The sequence below is a fragment of the Trachemys scripta genome, chromosome 2 (genome assembly GCF_013100865.1).
Source record: "Trachemys scripta elegans isolate TJP31775 chromosome 2, CAS_Tse_1.0, whole genome shotgun sequence".
Classification (NCBI taxonomy): Eukaryota; Metazoa; Chordata; order Testudines; family Emydidae; genus Trachemys; species Trachemys scripta.
Genome location: NC_048299.1, coordinates 217,285,152 through 217,300,564, shown reverse-complemented (window position 1 = coordinate 217,300,564; position 15,413 = coordinate 217,285,152).

Genomic DNA, 15,413 nt, shown 5'->3' with positions numbered 1-15,413 from the left:
CCAACCCAGTATCCAAGACCACGACCCCATGGAAGGGACCTCAGGTGAGTTTACCTTTTAAAATATAAAACTTGTTTTAAAAGCAAGGGTTTTTAATGATTACTTTGCCCTGAGGACTTGGGATGCATTCGCAGCCAGTACAGCTACTGGAAAAGTCTGTTAACGTGTCTGGGGATGGAGTGGAAATCTTCCAGGGACATCTCCATGAAGCTCTCCTGGAGGCATTCCAAAAGCCTTGCCACAAGGTTTCTGGGCAGTGCAGCCTTATTCTGTCCTCCATGGTAGGACACTTGACCGCGTCATGCTTGCAACAAGTAATCTGGTATCATTGCATGACAAAGCCTGGCAGCGTATGGTCCCGGTGTTTGCTGGCATTTAAGCAACATCCGTTCTTTATCTCACTGTGTAATCCTCAGGAGAGTGATATCGCTCATGGTAACCTGGTTGAAATATGGGAATTTAATTAAGGGGACAGAGGTGGCAGTTCCTACTGGGCTGTTTGCCTGTGGCTGAAAAGAAATCCTTCCCTGCAGTTAGCCAAGCGCAGCGGGGGGGGCGAATTGGCCCAGAGCTTTTCGCGTTGGGCTAGCTGGGATCTTCCCTGATACCAGCCACGCAGTGGGGGGAGGGATAAAGCAATCATCCAGAGAATTGGATGGGGGGGGGGGTTAGTTTGTTTTCTGCTGCTGAATGTTAACAGGAAAACCGCAGCACTCAACGGGCTTTGCTTGGTATGTGGGAAAGGAGGGCGCAGAAGCCGAAAGACAATGGCTTACCATGGCCGCATGCAAGCCGAATTCTGTTGCCCGGACCTGCGTCTGTGATCTCTAGCAGCAAAGCCACAGGCACTCAATATTAAGAGGCAAAATGCGACCTTGCACAGAAATCACATGTGCTATGTAATGTGAATAGTGTTGGTCACCGTGAAAGAGTATAAGCATTGTTCTGCAAAATGTATCTTTTTAAAAAATTCTCTCCTTTTTTCCCTCCCTTCAGCAGCTGCAAATTCTTCAAGCCTCCCTCCTCCGTCCCGAAGGCTATCACAGATAAGGCGTCGGAAAAAGAAGACGTGAGACGAGATGTTTGCAGAAATCATGGAATCCACCCGCAGTGACAGAGCTCATCTGAATGAGTGGAAGGACACGGTTTCAAAGTATAGGAAAGAAGCCAGTGAACGTGAGGACAGGAGGGACCAATGTGAGGACAGAAGGGACCAACGTGAGGAGAGGAGAGACGCTCGAGATGAGAGGTTGCGGCAGGAAGATCAGAGGAGGCAGGATGCAACGCTGGGGCTGCTGCGTGAGCAAACAGACATGCTCCAGCGTCTGGTGGAGCTTCAGGAACGGCAGCAGGATAACAGAGTGCCACTACAGCCCCTCTATAACCCACCTCCCCCCTCACCATGTTCCATAGCCTCCTCACCCAGATGTGTAAGAATGCAGGGGGGGGGGTCTCCGTACACCTTCCCATTCCACCCCAGTGGACAGCCCAAGCAAAAGGCTGTCATTTTTTTAACCTTTTTTTAGTGGCCTTTTCCTTCCCGCCGATCCTCCTCCCAAACCCCACCCGGGTTCCCTCCCTCTTTTTATAATCTATTAATAAAGAATAAATGATTTTTAAACAATAGTGACTTTATTTGGTTTGAAAGCAAGCTGGGGGAAGGGGGAGGGTGGGTTCCTTACAGAGACTGAGTCAATAAAGGGGGCGGGTTTTCATGAAGGAGAAACAAACAGATATTTCACACTGTAGCCTGGCCAGTCATGAAACTGGTTTTCAAAGCTTCTCTGATGCACAGCACTTCCTGGTGTGCTCTTCTAATCACCCTGGTGTCTGGCTGCACGTAATCAGCAGCCAGGCGATTTGCCTCAGCCTCCCACCCTGCCATAAAGGTCTGGCCCTTACTTTCACAGAGATTGTGGAGCACACAGCAAGCAGAAATAACAATGGGGAGATTGGTTTGGCTGAGGTCTGAGCGAGTCAGTAACGATCGCCAGCAACCTTTTAAACTGCCAAATGCACATTCTACCACCATTCTGCACTTGCTCAGCCTGTAGTTGAACAGCTCCTGACTCCTGTCCAGGCTGCCTGTGTATGGCTTCATGAGCCATGGCATTAAGGGGTAGGCTGGGTCCCCAAGAATAACTACTGGCATTTCAACATCCCCAACGGTTGTTTTCTGGTCCGGAAAGTAAGTCCCTTGCTGCAGCCGCTTAAACAGAGTAGTGTTCCTGAAGCGCGAGCGTCATGAACCCTTCCCGGCCAGCCCACGTTGATGTTGGTGAAACGTCCCTTGTGATCCACAAGTGCTTGCAGCACCACTGAAAAGTACCCCTTGCGGTTTATGTACTGGGTACCCTGATGCTCCGGTGCCAAGATAGGGATATGGGTTCCATCTATCGCCCCCCCCCCAATTAGGGAATCCCACTGCAGCAAAGCCATCCACTATGACCTGCACATTTCCCAGAGTCACTACCTTTCGTAGCAGCAGCTCAGTGATTGCTTTGGCTACTTGCATCACAGCAGCCCCCACAGTAGATTTGCCCACTCCAAATTGATTCCCGACTGACAGGTAGCTGTCTGGCATTGCAAGCTTCCACAGGGCTATCGCCACTCACTTCTCAACTGTGAGGGCTGCTCTCATCTTGGTATTCTGGCATTTCAGGGCAAGGGACAGCAAGTCACAAAGTTCCATGAAAGTGCCCTTACACATGCGAAAGTTCCGCAGCCACTGGGAATCATCCCACACCTGCAACACTACGCGGTCCCACCAGTCTGTGCTTGTTTCCCTTGCGCAGAATCGGTGTTCCATGGATAGAACCTGCCCCATTAACAACATGATCTGCAAAGCACCGGGGCCTGTGGTTTGACAGAATTCTGTGTCCATGTCCATGTCCATGTCCTCATCACGCTTGTCGCTGCGCTGTCGCCGCCGCTGCCTCCTCGCCTCGTTTTTCTGGTCGTGGCTCAGCATAAACTCCGCGAGAACGCGCGAGGTGTTTACAATGTTCATGACTGCTGTCTTGAGCTGAGCGGGCTCCATGCTTGCCGTGGTATGGAGTCTGCAGTGTTCACCCAGGAAAAAAGGCGCGAAATGGTTGTCTGCCGTCCGTTGCTTTCATGCAGGGAGGGAGGGGTGAGGTTGTACCCAGAACCACCTGCGACAATGTTTTTTGTCCCATCAGGCACTGGGATCTCAACCCAGAATTCCAATGGGTGGGGGAGACTGCAGGAACTATGGGATAGCTATGGGATAGCTACCCACAGTGCAACGCTCCAGAAATCGACGCTAGCCCCGGAACATGGACGCACACCGCCGAAATAATGTGCTTAGTGTGGCCGCATACATTCGACTTTATACAATCTGTTTCCCAAATTCGAATTATATAAATTTGGATTAATCCCGTAGTGTGGACATACCCTTTCTCAGATCGCTGTGTGTTTTGGAAGCAGGAGTTAAAAGTGGAAAGTAATCAAAACTCAGATGATGATTGTGTCCCTTTTAAGACAGAGTCTCTGAGCTGCTGATGGCTTTGGATCCAAAAGCAAACCAGAAAGCATCTGTGTTAATGCAAATTACCTAACTAATAAAGGAAGAAAAGAACTGTCCATAAATGGCAGCACAAAGGAGTCAAACCAAAGAACACAAAGGGAGACAGGTAGATCAGAGAAAGGTAAGGGCACTAGTAGAAATGCCAGCCCCTATCGACACCCACTCTTTAAGAGTACTGCTAGGAGGATTCAATTTTCTTAGACTACATATTTATAAATATGCTGAAATAACTCACCTATTTTAAAAACTGCTAAAAAAGAAAGACAAAATGGGAATGGGGAACAGAGCAGGACTCCGCTTTAACCCTGCTAAAACAGACGGCTTTCACAGCACCGCCTGCGTTTCTCTGATGAAGCACAGCCTTGTTATTCGTTTGGTGACTAATAACATGGCCTTGGTTTCCACACTATTACAAAATATTGAAAAAGGGAACTGACATGAATATCCAGAGGTCACTTCGGAGCAAAGAATTGCCTTGGTAGAGGCACCCCTACTGGAAAAATGTAATACCGTGGACCAAGTAAAGCATGTCTGGTTTACTGATGGGAGTGCAATGGTAGTAAAAGAAAAAAGATGTGTAAAATATGCTGCCATTAACTTAGAAGAGGAAGTCATTCAGGGACATTTAGACTATGGATCGGCCCAGCATCCCGAGCTCCACGCAATTTATCAGGTTTTAAGACAATATGAAAATTCCCCATGACCTGTGTATATTTATGCTGACAGTGATTTTTGTGTGAAGGGGATACAGTTTTGAATACGTGATTGGTATAGGAATGGGTGGAAAGCAGCAAATGAAAAGAATATTGCATATTCAAAGAAATGAAAATGGATTTACCAGTGAGTAACAAAGAACCCTAAACAGTTAAAGATGCAATATGTAAGGGTACAGAGTAAAGGAACGGGTGTGAAGGTCACCTGGAATAATCGGGTAGATACAATAGCCCGACAGCATGACATAGCAGTTGTAACCAAAAGTCAGAAAAGGAATGTCTGTGCTGACACATCTAAGCCAACAAATGGCACTACAAATCACCCTAACCGAGTTCCAGAAAAACTAAAAAGACAAGAGTTACTTAATGTAGCCCATCTTTAACTATATTAGAGGGATTAATACGAGGGAGTGAGAAGAATTATTCCAGCTTAGTACTAATGTGGATACGAGAACGAATGGATATAAACTGGCCGTGGGGAGGTTCAGGCTTGAAATTAGACGCAGGTTTCTGACCGTCAGAGGGGTGAAATATTGGAACGGCCTTCCGAGGGAAACGGTGGGGGCGACGGACCTGTCTGGTTTTAAGATTAAGTTAGATAAATTTATGGAGGGAATGGTTTAATGGTAAAACATAGTAGTCAAGGAAAACCAAGAAATGGTAGGTAAATTGTATAATGGCTGACAGGGGTCAGGCTGGAGACTCTTGCCTATATGCTCGGGGTCTTACTGATCGCCATATTTGGGGTCGGGAAGGAATTTTCCTCCAGGGCAGATTGGCTGAGCCTCTGGAGGTTTTTCGCCTTCCTCCGCAGCATGGGGCAGGGATCTCTAGCAGGAGGGTTTCTGCCAATTGAAGTCACCTAAAACAGGATTGGGGACTTCAACAGCAGAGTCCAGGGAAGGGGTAGGGACGGTTTTATGGCCTGCAGCATGCAGGGGGTCAGACCAGATGATCATAATGGTCCCTTCTGACCTTAAAGTCTATGAGTCTATGAGTCTATGAGTTTATGCATGAAGGAATGGAAGGGACTTATAAGAATGTATTTAGTGTTTAGACTCTCTGAAATGTTTGTAAGTTTTCACATGTATTAATCTCACTTGTAATGTCTAAAGGTAAAACACATTTGTTTTATAATTGTAAAAATGCCTGCTCAAACTTGTAGACTCAGATGGGAAGAGTGGTTCCTCCCCCCCATCAAGAAGACTATCAAGACTTAATGGGCCATTTGAGACAAAAAGCTTTGTTGGTAACTTCTTCATGGGTGGATGGAGCAAAGTGCAGGAGCCCTCATCCCATCAGTTTGAACTCAGGGGGAGGTCATATAAAAATGCTCACAAGAAGAAATGGTTCTCTCTTTGCTATTTGAATTATCACAGTGACAGAGACACTAAACCAAAGCAGAGATCTCTAAGATCAACCTGGGTCTGCCCTGAAAGATATTTTGAATGGACAGATTAGGACATCTTCATCATCTTTAGGAATCATAGATGGTAACTCATTTGTGTGTATGTGTTTGCTTGCTTTAACCAGTAAATAACTCTTATTTCTTTTCCCTAGTTAATAAATCTTTAGATAGTTTATTACAGGATTGGCTACAGGTGTTGTCTTTGCTGTAAGATCAAGGGTAACAATTCATCTGGGGTAAGTGACTGATCTCTTGGACTGGAAGCAACCTGAACATTTTTTTTTTCATGTAAGTGACCATTTATCACTAAGTCCAGCTTGCCTGTGTGGCAAGATAAACTGAAGAGCCTAAGCAGACTGTCTGTGACTCCATGGTAAAACTGTTATAGTGATCCAGGAGTTCACATTTATTACAGAGTTAGTGAACACTAATTATAGAACATACCATCAGTTTGAGGTGTCTTCCCTGTTTGTGACAGTCTGTCCTGAGATAGGCACTCATGGCCGTGAGCCACTCCAGACAGTGACAACCATCCTCTTCTCCTTCTCTTTTAGTTTCTCTGGTAAGGCCTTGTGATCCTCAAGCAGCTTTAATTCCTTCACGTCCATTTCATAGTCAGTCGAACAGTTGGAGAAATCCTTATGCATATCCTGCAGCAAGTCCTCTCCTGCATCCCTTCCCCCTGAGAGCAGATTGATCCATCTGTTCGTTGTCAGGGGTCTAAATCCTACTGCCTACAGCGACTGCAAATGCTTGGTGGCCTAGTATGCTAGCAAGGTTGCCACCTGAAGTGGCATGCCACATCAAAAGTGCAGCCACATGAGGTGAGTCATCATGAGGAGATAAACCTCACTGAAAAGGGAGTGGAAGCAGAAGCATCTGTTGCTGCAACCTGTGAAGAGGAGCCAGAAGGGAGCAGAAACACAGGCAACAGCTAATTTTAAAATAAATAAATAAATAAAATACCATGCACATAAAGTAGTGGAAATTGGGTAATAATAAAAAGAGATTTATTTTCTTTATGGTTGAAGCCATACTGTGTATTACAGGATGTTCTGGTATGGAAAGATGAGAGGGGGATTGGAGATCTTCAGAGGTCTGAGTTCATTATTGTATAGTTGTATTTTTGTATTATTGCTTCTCTTCGGGGGGATGGTGGCAAGATGTGTGAGGACAAGGAGCCAGACTGTTGGTATTGACTCAGCACTCCTGTGATAATGCTCAGAGCAGTGTTCAACTGCATGTCTACAAGTTTCATATGTACTCTGTCTGCCCATACTAGCACGCATCTGCTCCCCAACTGGTCCCAGCTAGTTCATGGATTATGTTGATCCTAGTCTTTATCTTGGCAGCAGCTTCATCAGATATTGGAAGTATGTGAGGATATGATCTAGAACCACTCCCATATATTTTAGGAAATCCACATGCCTGAGTTTGGCGTTGCAGATGGTGACATTTGGGTGCTTCTTTGCATGTTCGTTGCTCAGGTGGAATGCAGAGACAGCTATTTGAGGGTTTGGGCAGAATCACAACAACCAGTAATGGTGCCATGATGGATCCTTGTGGAAGCCTGGTGTCGATTAGAAGAGATCTGCTGGTCTGTTCCATTAGATGTACACAAAACCCATCTTTGCAGTTGGTGAGCATGATTGTCAGTAGGTGCAATGTTGGTCTGCAATGCACTATTTTCAACCTTCAATGTACATCTTCAGTGCAATTACCTAATTACAAAGGTGTTGTAAGGTCTGAGACCTTTTTCTGCAGCCACGTTAGGACAGCAGTAGCCATAAGCCAAGAAGCAGATTGTCTCATCCTCACATTCTATCTAAATTACATTAAAACAATGAAATATCAAGCTGTTAAGAAAGCGCTCCTGTACTAATAGTACCCACCACCACCAGATCAAAAAACAGATCTTAAGATGTTTAAAGAAAACTTTGTTTGATAGCATTCTGTCCAGCAAGGAATCACTTATCAACAGTTGTAGTTGTGAAATCTCTACCTCTGTATTGTTTTGCCTTTATGGTCCCTACTTATCTATTGTTTATCTGTATGATTTCTGTATGGTTCTTTGATTGTTTCTGTCTGCTGCACAATTAATTATGCAAGATTTAAGTCAGATTTAAGGTGAGGTACGACTGGGTAAAGAATTGATTTGCAATATGTTAGGATTGCTCAAAGAATTATTTTGTAATATTTTAGTAAAATGATTGGTTAAGGTATAGGTAAGCAGGACTCAAGTTTCACTATATAAACTGAGGTTCAAGAAGGACACCAGCTGGGAAGGAAGGAAGGAAAGAAAGAAATAAGGAGGAGAAGGAAAAGAAGAACAATTCCTTATCTCCTTACCTTACATCAAAGGGGTAGCCGTGTTAGTCTGGATCTGTAAAAAGCAACAGAGAGTCCTGTGACACCTTATAGATTAACCAATGTATTGGAGCATAAGCTTTCGTGGGTGAATACCCACTTCATCAGACACATGCGTCTGACACAGAATACAAGACACAGTTCAAGATCAGAGCTACAAGAATCCTAGGCATGACCATGACATGCAGCAACCAGAACCCAAACAAGACTGTGACCTTGCCTGACAAACAGGGAAAGTCCCTCTGCATGATCAGGATTGGCGAGCATAGCATTGTATGTTTAATGTGTGTATTCTGCTTGGTGATTGTTAATAAACAGAGGTTAAGGATATTACTGTGTAAGACTCTTTCACTGGTAAAAGGTCCTGCAAACCCTCAGAAGATTATGCCCTGAGTCCTACGAATTGGGTATGGGTAGGTGCCTAAATTAACTGAGTTACACCTTGAGCCCTAGGAACTGGGTAAAAGTGAGTGCCCTACAGTGTGCGGGTAACAGTGTTTCTTCCCAATCAATTGTTCTCCATGTCTACTGGAGTTAGACAGGAAGTACTTGGCTTAATCTGCAACAAGGGAGATTTAGGTTAGATATGAAGAAAAACTTTTTAACTATAAGGGTAATTAAGCCTGGAATAGGCTTCCAAGGGAAGTTGTGGAATCCCCATCATTGGAGGTTTCCAAGAACAGGTTAGACAAAAACCTGTCAGGGATGGTCTAAGTTTACTTGGTCCTGCATCAGAGCACGTGGCTGGGCTTGATGACTTCTCAAAGTCCCTTCCAGACCTACCTGTCTATGATTCTATGAAACCCAGATTGATCTTTAGGGATGTAGTCCTCAAAGATGGGTGTAAGTTTCTGGAGTAGCATCCTTTCCAGGAGTTTGTACATTATGCATAGTAATTATATCAACCGGTAGTTTTTTGGGTAGTCAGTTCCTTCCCCTGGTTTCAGGATGGTGGCGACCTTTGCCAGTTGCCATATCGTGGGCATTTGGCCAAAGGCATGCAGGTTGGCAAAGAAATGTGTCAGCTAATCATGGCCATGCTGACCTTGTAGGAGCAGGATTTCGTAATTGGACTATGAGAATTAATGTATGATTTGAATTCATCCTGCCAGCCACCCTTTTTGAATAGCAGAAAGGAATGAGCCTCTGGGACTATGGGATTCTATTTCCCATATGCATTACATATTGGGCCCTTTTTAATTCTTTGTTTTGAGGTTTAGTTAGTAAGAAACAGGATCCTGTATTGTGTCTATGTTAAGTAGATTAGAGGAACATTGAAGGCCGGGGTCTCAATGTGAATTGTTTTGGTTATAAAACTTAGCAAGGTTTAATTTACAATGTCTTTTTGCTCGATATAAAATACTGCTGTTTGTATTCTCAAAGGGCTCTGTAAAAGGCTGTTTGTGTGAATGAGGAATGCATGCATCAGAAAAAGATAAGGTGTGAAGGCCATTGTTAACCAGATGGTCAAGAAAGGAGGAGCGAAGACACTTATTGAGACTTATTGACGCCAGAGAACCATCAACGCGCATCCATGATCGAGGAAGGGTAGATTGATGACCCTGAGGTATAGGCTGGCACCCCTAAAGACAATTGATTAAATCAAATCCAGGACAGGATGACCCTCTCGGAGGTGTTTTGGAATGTTTACATCAAAAGATAACACCAATTAAGAAGTAACCGGTCATAAACTGACACAGCAAAATCCATAGACTTCAACAGAGAAAAAAGACTATAAGAACAGGGTGCTTTGCCATGGGACTTTGGGTTCGACTTGTCACTACTCCAGGAGCACCGGATTGTGACCGACAGAGCCCGGCTCCCCTCTGTGACCAATCTGGCTGGCCACTGGATTGATCCAGACTCTGGACTGGTAACTATAAACATCGACTGGTGGGACTGTGTGCATAGTGTGTGTGACTGAAAAGCATATACTAACTGCTGTATTCTCAATAAATGCGGCGTGTTGCCTTCTCCCCTTTGAGAGATCTTGTGTGCTTTGTTTAAGCATAACAACCTAGGTTTTTCAGAAATTCTGGGAAGATGCCAGCTGCGCCTGCAGCTTTGCTTAATTTGGTAAGTGTTATGGCCCTGTCCACTTCTTCTCTAGTGAATGGCTTTGATAGATTTAATGTTGCTGGGCAGTCGGTTAGGGATTGATAAAGTTTTTCCTTCACTTTCCTTTTTTGATGATAATCTGTCTGAGCCTTGGAATTCAAGAGCATTTGGATGAACATAAGAACAGCCTTACTGCGTCAGACCAAAGGTCCATCTAGCCCAATATCCTATCTTTCGATAGTGGCCAATGTCAAGTGCCCCAGAGGGAACAAACAGAACAGAAAATCATCAAGAAATCCATCCCCGTCACCCATTCCGAGACTCTGGCAAACTGTCCCTACCCATCCTGGCTAATAGCCATTGATGGACCTATCCTCCATGAATTTATCTAGTTCCTTTTTTAACCCTGTCATAGTCTCAGCCTTCACAACATCTCCTGGCCAGGAGTTCCACAGATTGACTGGTGATAGCATTAGCTGTAACATGGGGCACTCTGCTTTGGGGAGGGTTAGCAGCGCCTACTTCCAAGGTTGTGAAGAAGCCTTCAGGCTTTCCTGCTTCAATGGGAGAAGTCTAGGCTCTACATCTATCCATTTGTGACAATCAGGCAATGCAGATTGGAGCTGACTAAGAAGAGCTGTGCCTAATTTGTGGGTGGGAAAGGGCAGAAAGGATAATTAAGCCATTAGCCAAAGCCCACAAATAGGCACAGGAAGGAAGTGAAAAAGGGGGGAAAGCAAGCAGTGAGAGGGAGCGAAAGATTGCTCTCCCCCTGCCTGTAAAGGCAGTAGGTATGCTGTTAAGCTGGTAGGACTCAATTATAAATAAACTGCACAGGGTGTTGAAGCAGCACAAAGGTCTCTGCATGGTTTGTAGACTGAGACAGAAGCAGGACCAAGGTGGCCCTGTCATACCATTACTCTCATCTAACGGAGGTCAGTAATTCCAGGAAAGCAGTTGCAGGGTCACCTCTTGTCCTGAATGCATTTAGAAGTGCCTCTCTGTTTGCCAACCAGCAGGGAGTATAGGTGTTCCTGTAGCTGCAGATGATGTTCCTTTTCACTGCCACATTAAGGAGGCTGGTGAACCTGTCATAGCTGGTTATGTTGGCAGGTATTTGATGAAACACTTTTTCCTACGTGTGACGGGTTGGATCACAGAAACTCCCTTGGGGCTGTCAATTGATGTGCTAAGACTACTTCTGCCCCTACTATCCCTGCCAGCTTGGGACTCCAGAACCCTGCCTGGTTGTGCCAGACACGCTTGCCTGCCACAAATACAGACCCAGGTCTGAACCACGTTCCACAAACTGCAAGCTTAACTGAAAGCAGCTTAAGAAGTGTTCCCATCTCTAACACTCAGATGCCCAGCTCCCAATAGGGTCCAAACCCCAAATAAATCTGTTTTACCCTGTATAAAGCTTATGCAGGGTAAACTCTTAAATTGTTTGCCTTTTATAACACTGATAGAGAGATATGCACAGCTGTTTGCCTCCCCCAGGTATTAATACATACTCTGGGTTAATTAATAAGTGATTTTATTAAATACAAAAAGTAGGATTTAAATGGTTCCAAGTAGTAACAGACAGAACAAAGTGAATTACCAAGCAAAACACGGAAGTCTGTGCCTAATACATACTGAATGCTGCCTAATATATACAGAAAACTGAATACAGATAAAACCTCACCCTCAGAGGTGTTCCAGTAAGCTTCCTTTTACAGACTAGTCTCCTTCTATTCTGGGGTCCAGCAATCACTCACACTCCCTGTGGCTACCGTCCTTTGTTCCAGTTTCTTTCAGGTATCCTTTGGGGGTGGAGAGGCTCGCTCTTGATCCAGCTGAAGACAAAATGGAGGGGTCTCCTAGGGTTTAAATAGACTTTCTCTTGTGGGTGGACACCCCTCCGTCCCTCCCTCCCCCTGTGTAGAATCCAGCTACAAAATGGAGTTTTGGAGTCACCTAGGCAAGTCACATGTCCATGCATGACTGAGTTCCTTACCAGCCAAGCCACATTCCTGGAAAAAGCTCAGATGTGGATTGGCATCTCCAAGTTCATTGTTGGCTTAAGGGTTTCTTGATTGGGCACTTACTGAGAATAGTCTTTTCTCAGGAAGCTGACCAACTGCTTCACTGAAGCTATTTAAAATTCAACAAGTACATAGCCAATATTCATAACTTCAAATACAAAAATGATACATGTATACAAATAAGAGAAATGTATTCAGTAGATCATAACCTTTACAGAGATATGTTACATGGCATGCGTAGCATATTTCAGTTGTCATATATACATTCATAAGCACATTCCCATAAAGCATTATGGGGTGCAACGTCACACTATGGTTTCCATGTAATCATTCCAGTCAGTCTTCCTATAGTTCCAGTACAGCTTTGGTAGTGATGCAATTAGGGAGACTTGCAGACTAACATGTACGATGACAGGACAGTGTTGGCTATGCAGAAAATTGTTGAGGACAGTTAGATCTGCCATTAGGGCCATGCACTCTGGTCACAGAACACAAAGCACAAGTCTGGCATATAGTCTTTTCTTGATCGTGCAGAATGGAAAGTTCCTGGCTGCTTATAATCAAACTGTAGATGCTTGTCTTGATTCAAGGCCCATTCGAGAAGTTGTTCACCTGCAGTATTGTTGTCATCATATCCCCAGGACATATGATGGCTATTGAAGTCTCTGACCCATATTGAAGGGTGGCTGTGATGTGGAAGACAGCAGAGGAAGTTTAAACAGCCCTTTACTCTATATCTGCAAGCAATGGGTGCCACTAAAAGGAAGAAATTCAGAATGTAGCCTTATTTTTGACAGTGGCTGGTTCTGAATCACTGGAATGTTTAATGATAGTTTTCATTTAACTCAGGCAGAGGAGTTTGCAGTACAGAAATTTAAAGAGTACTGCAGTCTAAGTAATAATAAGACAAATAAAGGCAGATGAAATGTCAGTTTGGGGCAACTCTACCTGTATTCCTCATTTATGGTCCAGGAAGTGTCAGAAGCCCAGATGATGGAAGTACATCTTAGTGGTTAGAAACAGAGTGGGAGAGGGCCAGGAGCAGGAGTCAGGAACCAGAACCAAAGATCAGAGCTAGAGTCAGGAACCAGAACCAGGAGCTTGTTAGCATGTATGTAGGTTCTTTTATTTTTAATATGTTTTCTCTGTAATGATTTCTACCTTAAGAATAAAGGTAGGCTTGCTTAGAAAAAAACATGTGGTACCTTATACCTGTAGGACTGTTATCAGACTGAAGAGACAGCAAGCACGTTTTTGCTGTGAGTAACACAATGAAGGCAGGGAATTCTTCAATCTGGGACATACTCCCTTCTGATCAGGGTGAGACACAGGTCTCCTTCCCAGGAGAGGCAACAGTGGGGGAGCTGGAAGCCTAAGACTGGGTGTCCTTGCTGGACCACTGAGGGGAAATACAGATAAAGTTGCCCTGAACTGTGACCTATCTGGAGCTCTAAATTTGGATGGTTAGTGAGAAGAAAGGCCACTTCAGCCAGTTCATCCTGGCACTCCCCCTGGCTGTGCTGCAGAGACGCTGCAGGTTGAACACCTGCTCTGGTGGAGGCCACACACCTCCAGGCTTTGGGTGGTGGGACCCTTCTTCCCAGCATCAGTCCCCTGTCAGGTTAAGATCTCCCTCCCAGTCTGGCCTGTAAGGACCCTTGGCTGGGAGCATAGGCAGCGAGTTACAGTCCCACGTGGTGCCCAGGCACCAGCAATATTCAGAGCCCAGGAGCCCAGCTCCACCAATATTTTGGGCCGGGTGCCCCCCCCCCCCCCTTGCTGCCCCTAATCACCTTCCCGGGGGCCCCGGAGAAGAGAGTCACTGTCTCTCTTCCGTGCAGCTCCATGCTGCCTCCCTGCAGCAACTGCTGCCGCAGGGTCCTAGTGCCCCCATCTCGACTACCAGGGCAGACTAACTGAGCCTGCCCTTCCACCTCAGACCCTTCCCTTTTCCGGTCGGACCCTCCAGCAACACAGCTCCCCTCCCCCTCCCCGCCTGCAGTCAGCGCTTCTGCCCCATGCTGGGCAAGGAGGCAGCCCCATCCCTCACCCCCATCCCTCGGCTACAGTCAGGGGCAACAGCAGGGAAGGAGGCCCCCCCAGCACCCACTACCTTGGAGGCGAGGGAGATTCCTGGACCTGAGAGGGGCCCTAAGAGCACATGCAGTGACAGTGGTGGAGGTGAGTGTGCTGATGGGGCGGGGGGCAGGAAAGGTGGGCTCCTCCCCCAGAGCTTACTGCTGCCGGCAGGGAAAGGGCTGGGGGGAGTCCTCCTCTCTAGCCCCTGTCCCAAAGCAGCCTGCCTGCACCCCAAACTCATCCCCAGCCCAGCCCCACTCCAGAGCCACACCTAGGGTGACCAGATATCCCGATTTTATAGGGATAGTCCTGATTTTGGGGCCTTTTTCTTATATAGGCTCCTATTACCCCCCCACCCCCATCCCGATTTTTCACACTTGCTGTCTGGTCACCCTAGCCACACCCCCAGCCAGAGCTCTCACCCCCCCCCACCACACCCTCAACCCTCTGTCCTAGCCCTGAGCCCCTCCAACACCTCATCTCCAGTCCCAGCCAGAGCCCTCATTCCCCCGCACCCTAACCCTCTGCCCCAGCCCTGAGCCTCTCTAACACCCCAAACCCCTCATCTGCAGCCACACCTCACAGCCCTCACCCCTGCACCCCCTATCCCCAAACTCCCTTCCAGAGTCTGCACCCCAATCCCCTGCCCCAGCCTAGGGCCTGCACCCCAGACCTCCTCCCTCACCCAAACTCCCTCCCAGAGCCTTGGGCAGGTGGGGAGCAGACTTTGGGCAGGGACTGGTTCTGGGCACCACCAAAATTTCTACAAACCTACCACCCCTGGCTGGAGGTGTCTTTCTGCACTGGGCCCTTTGCCCAGGGTCCCCCCTTGGCTGGCCCCAGTTGCGCATCACACCTGGCTCCAACTCTACCTCAGCACTGATGCTGCTTCTCCACCTCCAGCCCCCAGGTTCTCTGGCTTTGTGGCTACAGCTCTGCTCCTCAGCTTGGGCCCCTGGTCTCTCCTTAACTCGGCCCCACCCTGTCTGACCCAGCCAATTGCAGCTCACACAGAGGACAGGACCCACCCTGGCCAGCTGACTCCCTGATTAGCCTGTCCACCCTGTCAATCAGGCTGACCTGGAGCATTGGCCTCTCCCCATTGTTCCTGGGGACTGTCAGTCTCAGGGTCCTGATTTCCCATTGACTCTTCCCCTTTCTTTCGGTTCTGAGAGCTAGCCAACCAAAACACCCCCACTGAGTGTTAGTAA